Below are 6,670 nucleotides of genomic sequence, written 5' to 3'. Positions count from 1 at the left end.
CAACAGGTGTTGCTCGTGACAGTTGGGGTCCTCCTCAGCATCAGTCTTAACATGGCTGCAAACGGGGGGTCCTCGGAATCCTCCTGGAATCTCTTCCTTGGCAACTGGCTCATAAGGTTCAGGTGTCTTGATGGTATCCAACTTGGCTGTTGATTCTGGCCTGGAGAAACACAAGCATAACCTCTACCCCAAGTTATTATTTTACCTATTTCCCAACGTTTTGTTATCAGATCTCTTCACCAAACCAGTTGTTCTGCTTCTGTCTTTGCAGCTGGTCTCTGTAGATGCTGTTCAGCTGCTGATAGCATCTGGCCTTTAGGCAGGCTCAAAAAATTTAAAGTCAATAATGTTAGATTTAATTGCATATGGGGTATCCTGTAGTCTCTATTCCGCCCCCACCCAACACCTCTGCTTTTGCAATTGTCGTTTCAGGGAGAGATTCTTTCTTTCTACTTGTATTTAAGAATTATATGGGATGCCAGTAATGTGTCTAATATTCCATATAAAGAAAAATGTAGCTAGAGCTTGGCTAGTATAGCCTGGGGCATTATCTGTTTTAATAGAAGTTGGAATGCCCATCACAGCAAAACACTGCAAAAGTTGATGTTTAATACAGGCAGAAGACTCTCCTGATTGGCATGTAGTCCAGACAAAGTGAGAAAAGGTGTCCACACATACATGTACATAAGCTAGTCTCCCAAAGGAGGGAACATGTGTGATGTCCATTTACCAAAGATAATTAGGTTCCAATCCTCAAGGATTAACTCCTCCTGTGAAAGATGAGGAATGTACCATTTGGCAAGTTGGACATTGCTGGATAATAGCTTTAGCTTCTTACCAGGTAATACTGTATCTGCATTTGAGACCAGAGGCATTAACATGGGTTAAATTGTGAAAGTGTTTGGCATTAGATATTGCAGTAGCAACTAGGCGATCAGCCATTTGATTCCCTTCAGTTAAAGGTCTTGGAAGAGGTGTATGAGCCCTAATGTGAGTGATGTAAAAAGGGTGCATTCTACTCCTAACTGCTGTTTGTAATTGGGTAAATAAAGTCATCAGGTGCTCATCTGTACGAAATTGTAACTAAGCATTTTCAATTAATTGTATGGAATGAACCACGTATGAAGAATCAGAAATCACATTAATAGGCATATCAAAAGCAGTCAATACCTCAATTACAGCTAGAAGCTCGGCTTTTGAGCTGAAGTATAGAGTGTCTGAAAACTTTACCTTTCAAGCCAGAATAAGAAGCTTTACCATTACCAGACCCATCTGTGAAGACGTTTTCAGCATCTTCAATTGATTTAAATTACTTATTTTGGGAGAATCCAATTAGTTAATTTCAAAATTGAAAAATTTTGTTTTAGGAAAATGGTTATTGGGAACACCCACAAAATCAGTTAAATGGGTTTGCCAAGTAAGACTATTTATAAAAGCTTGCTGTACTTGTGCCTTCATGAGAGGGAAAATAACTTTTCCAGGATCATATCCATGTAATTTAACAATCCAAGTTCTCCAATTTCCTATCATAGTAGCAATTTGATCCAAATAAGGAGTTAGAGTCCATGAATTAGTATATGGAAGAAAAAGCCATTCTACTAAGTCCTGCTCTAGGACAATAAGACCAGTAGGTGAATGCTGAATTGAAAAAATGAGNCTGTACGAAATTGTAACTAAGCATTTTCAATTAATTGTATGGAATGAACCACGTATGAAGAATCAGAAATCACATTAATAGGCATATCAAAAGCAGTCAATACCTCAATTACAGCTAGAAGCTCGGCTTTTTGAGCTGAAGTATAGAGTGTCTGAAAAACTTTACCTTTCAAGCCAGAATAAGAAGCTTTACCATTACCAGACCCATCTGTGAAGACGTTTTCAGCATCTTCAATTGATTTAAATTACTTATTTTTGGGAGAATCCAATTAGTTAATTTCAAAAATTGAAATAATTTTGTTTTCGGAAAATGATTATCAAGAACACCCACAAAATCAGTTAAATGGGTTTGCCAAGTAAGACTATTTATAAAAGCTTGCTGTACTTGTGCCTTCATGAGAGGGAAAATAACTTTTCCAGGATCATATCCATGTAATTTAACAATCCAAGTTCTCCAATTTCCTATCATAGTAGCAATTTGATCCAAATAAGGAGTTAGAGTCCATGAATTAGTATATGGAAGAAAAGCCATTCTACTAAGTCCTGCTCTAGGACAATAAGACCAGTAGGTGAATGCTGAATTGAAAAAATGAGCAAATCTAGAGTCTTTTCTGGATCTATTCTATTTATTTGAGTCTTATGCACTTGCTTTTCATTCAGCTGTAACTCTGCCTCAGCCTCCTTTGTTAATTGCCGAGGGCTAGTGAGACTAGGATCTACTCCAAGGATAGAAAATAGATTACCCATGGCATAGGTAGGAATGCCTAGAGCAGGTTGTATCCAATTAATGTCCCCTAGTAATTTTTGGAAGTCATTTAATGTTTTCAATTCCTATGTATAGCTACTTTCTGTGGCACAATGGTAGTGTCATTTACTAAGTTCCCCAAGTAGGAGTAAGGAGTAGCAGTCTGAATTTTGTCAGGAACTATAATTAAACCAGCGCAAGAAATCGAATTTTGCAAGTGATCATAAATTGGAGTAATATTTCTCGAGTAGGGGCAGCACAAAGTTTATCATCCATATAATGAATAATGTAACACTGAAAATTTTTTAGGAGTACGTTCAATTGCTTGCCTTGCATAAGTCTGGCAAATTGCAGGACTGTTTAACATGCCCTGTGGCAACACTTTCCAATGAGAACACTTAGCAGGCTGCAGGTTGTTTACCACAGGTATTGTAAATGCAAACCGTTCACAGTCTTGCTCAGCTAAGGGCATAGTAAAGAAACGGTCTTTTAGATCTATGACTATTAAAGGCCAATTTTTTGGAATCATAGCAGGAGAAGGCAGTCCTGGCTGTAATGTCCCCATAGGTTGTATAACTGAATTAATGGCCCTTAAGTCAGTTCTCCATTTACCTGATTTTTTTCTTAATTACGAAAACTGGAGAATTCCAAGGTGAAAATGTTGGAGCTATGTGTCCTTTCTCTAATTGTTCAGTAACTAAGTCCGCTAAAGCCTCCAATTTCTCTTTACTCAGCAGCCATTGTTCTATCCAAATTGGCTTATCTGTTAACCATTTTAAAGGTATAGGTTCTGGAGGCTTAACAAAGGCCACCATCAAAAATAATATCCTAAACCTTGGCGGGAACTTTGTCTTTCCACTTGAAGCAGTTCCTTCAAACCTTGCAAATTTTTTTCTAGTCCCATACCAGGGGCATATCCCCATTTCATGCATCATATGTTGACTTTGAGGGTTACATAACTGCTCTGGAATTAGAACTTGTGCTCCCTATTGTTGTAATCTCTTCTCTACAAATGTATAGGTACAGAAGTTACAATTCGTTGAATAGCCCCAGGTTGTCCATTGGGCCCTTCACAATGCAAAATACAACTACTTTGATATACTTCTGGGGCTTTACCAACTCCAACTATGTTAAATTGAGCGGGTTGAATTGGCCATGTGGATGACCAGTGCCGTAGAGAAATTATTGAAATGTCTGCTCCTGCATCTACCAAACCTTTAAATTCCTTTCCCTGAATAGTTATTTCCCAGGTAAGACGTTTATCAGTAATTTGATTCACCCAATAAGCTGCTTTGCCTTGTTTATTTGTGCTTCCAGATCCTCCTGTTTGTTTAATTTCGCTTTTCCCCATTTCCACATACGGCACAATCAGGAGCTGTGCTATATGCTCTCCTGGCTCTGCTTTCCAGGGAACAGTAGATACAACAATTTGAATTTCCTCACTGTAATCTGAATCAGTGACTCCTGTATGTACTTGCTCTCCTTTTAAATTTAAACTACATCTACCTAGAAGTAATCCTATCCTCCCTGCTGGCAAAGGTCCACAGACCCGTTGGAACTTTTTGCGGGGGTTCCCCAGGCAGAAGACTCACAGCTTTTGCACAGCATAAATCTACTGCAGCACTACTGGCTGTGGTGGGGGACAGACATTGTACAGGGGTGAGGGAGTGGCCTGAGCCAGAAATGCCACAGGTTGGAACGGGTCCTGGGACAGGCCCCTCATGGCATTTCCCAAAATTGGGTTCCAATCTTTATCAAACTTAGAGTGACATTGATTAGCCCAGTGTTTTCCTTTTTTACACTTCGGGCATAGACCTGGTTCATATTGATTAATAGCTTGTTTAAATTCTTTGAGTAATTTAAAAGGAAAATGTTCAAATGTAGCTATAATATTTCCCTGTTGATCTAGGGGGTGTATCCTAACAGGGAACTGCCAAGCCTCTATATTACCCTTCCGTCTAGCTTGCTGAATTCCTGCCTGAATAGAACTGAGAGCGGTTGCTCAAGGAGCTGCTTGAACAGTCACTGGGGCAACTATTTTTTGCCCAGTGTCCTCTGGAAAAGAAAGCTCTGGAGGGTCAGGCCACTCTTTTTCTTCAAAATAATGAGGGGTTGCAGAAGGGTAGGGATAAACCTCTTCCTCCTTTGCCACTTTAGCTTTAGCTGGCAAACAAACCTGCTCTGTTACCTCTTGTTACTTTGTTATACTTTCCTTCTTCCTCATCATTAGTGTGAAAAGGTTCCAAGGTGGAACAAACCAGAGCCCACACCTGTCCCATTGTTACCCTGATGCTTCTGAGCGCCCCTTCTTACTCACCACAGGGAGTGCTTAAGAGTACTCAGGTGTCCTGAGTTCTCTTAGTTCCATGTTCTCCAACTGTCGCTCTAGCGATCCTTCAACCCCAGTTCAAGCCCCACATATGGGCACAATTTACCATGGAAACCCTAACCCAGCGGCACTAAAGAATTAAAGACACACACACAGAGAAATATAGAGTGCGGAGTGGGAAATCAGGGGGCTGACAGCCTTCAGAGCTGACAGCCCTGAACAGAGTTTGACCCACATATTTATTGACAGCAAGCCAGTGATAAGCACTGTTTCTACAGATTATAGATTAACTAGAAGTATTCCTTATGGGAAACAAAGGGATGGGCCGAAACAAAGGGACGGGCTTCGGCTAGTTATCTGCAGCAGGAACATGTCCTTATGGCATAGATCACTCAAGCCATTGTTTGTGGTTTAGGAACGCCTTTAAGCGGTTTTCTACCCTGGGTGGGCCGGGTGTTCTTGCCTTCATTCGGGTAAACCCACAACCTTCAGCGTGGGCATCATGGCCATCACAAGCATGTCACAGTGCTGCAGAGATTTTATTTATGGCCAGTTTTGGGGCCAGTTTATGGCCAGATTTGGGGGCCTGTTCCCAACACATCTCAAAACAAAACAAAACAATACAAAAGACAAAACAAAACAACCTTATGAAGCACTACCTTATGCCAGGCACTTTTCTACAAATTGGTGATATAAATAGTGAGCAGTTAAACCTCTGCCTCAAACTCTACCAAACTGGAATTTCTTCCGGGTGGAGTAAACCAGTTCTTCTTAACAAACCTGTGAGCTATCCAGGTAGTATTGTGTTTGTTTCTTTTACCATCTTAATGGTTTTTAAGTGTATAGTTCAGTAGTGTCAAGTATATTCACACTGTTGGGCAACAGATCTCCAGAACTTTTTCATCTTGCAAAACTGAGACTCTGTACCCATTAAGTAATAACTAATTTCCCCTCCCCCCAGACCCCAGAATCACCATCCTTCTTTCTGTTTCTATGAATTTTTTTAAGATGGAGTTTTGCTCTGTCACCCAGGATGGAATGCAATGGCATGATCTCAGCTCACTGCAACCTCCGCCTTCCGGGTTCAAGCAATTCTCCTGCCTCGGCCTCCTGAGTAGCTGGGATTACAGGCACCTGCCACCACGCCTGGCTAATTTCTGTATTTTTAGTAGAGACAGGGTTTCACCATTTTGGCCAGGCTGGCCTCAAACTCTTGACCTCAGGTGATCCCCCTCCTTGGTCTCCCAAAGTGCTGGGATTACAGGTGTCAGCCACTGTGCCCGGCGTGTTACTATGAATTTGATGAGATATCTCATATAAATGGAATCACATACATTAGTATTTGTCTTTCGGTGACTGGCTTATTTCACTTTAGCATAATGTTCTCAAGGTTCACCCATGTTGTAGCACGTGTCAGAATTTCCTTCCTTTTAAAGCTGGATAATATTCCATAGTATGTATGTCCCACAATTTTTTTTTTTTTTTTTTTTGAGATGGAGTGTCACCAGTCTGGAGTGCACTGGCGTGATCTCAGCTCACTGCAATTTCCGCCTCCCGGGTTCAAGCAATTCCCCTGCCTCAACCTCCTGAGTAACTTGGACTACAGGTGTGCGAGACCACACCTAGCTAATTTTTTGTATTTTTTTTTTTTTTTTTTTTTTTGAGGCGGAGTCTCGCTCTGTCGCCCGGACTGGAGTGCAGTGGCCGGATCTCAGCTCACTGCAAGCTCTGCCTCCCGGGTTTGCGCCATTCTCCCGCCTCAGCCTCCCGAGTAGCTGGGACTACAGGCGCCCGCCACCTCGCCCGGCTAGTTTTTTTGTATTTTTAGTAGAGACGGGGTTTCACTGTGTTAGCCAGGATGGTCTCGATCTCCTGACCTCGTGATCCGCCCGTCTCGGCCTCCCAAAGTGCTGGGATTACAGGCTTGAGCCACCGCGCCC

This window comes from Rhinopithecus bieti, unplaced genomic scaffold (assembly GCF_001698545.2).
Source record: "Rhinopithecus bieti isolate Rb0 unplaced genomic scaffold, ASM169854v2 scaffold_20154, whole genome shotgun sequence".
Lineage (NCBI taxonomy): Eukaryota > Metazoa > Chordata > Mammalia > Primates > Cercopithecidae > Rhinopithecus > Rhinopithecus bieti.
This window is presented reverse-complemented; position numbering follows the sequence as displayed.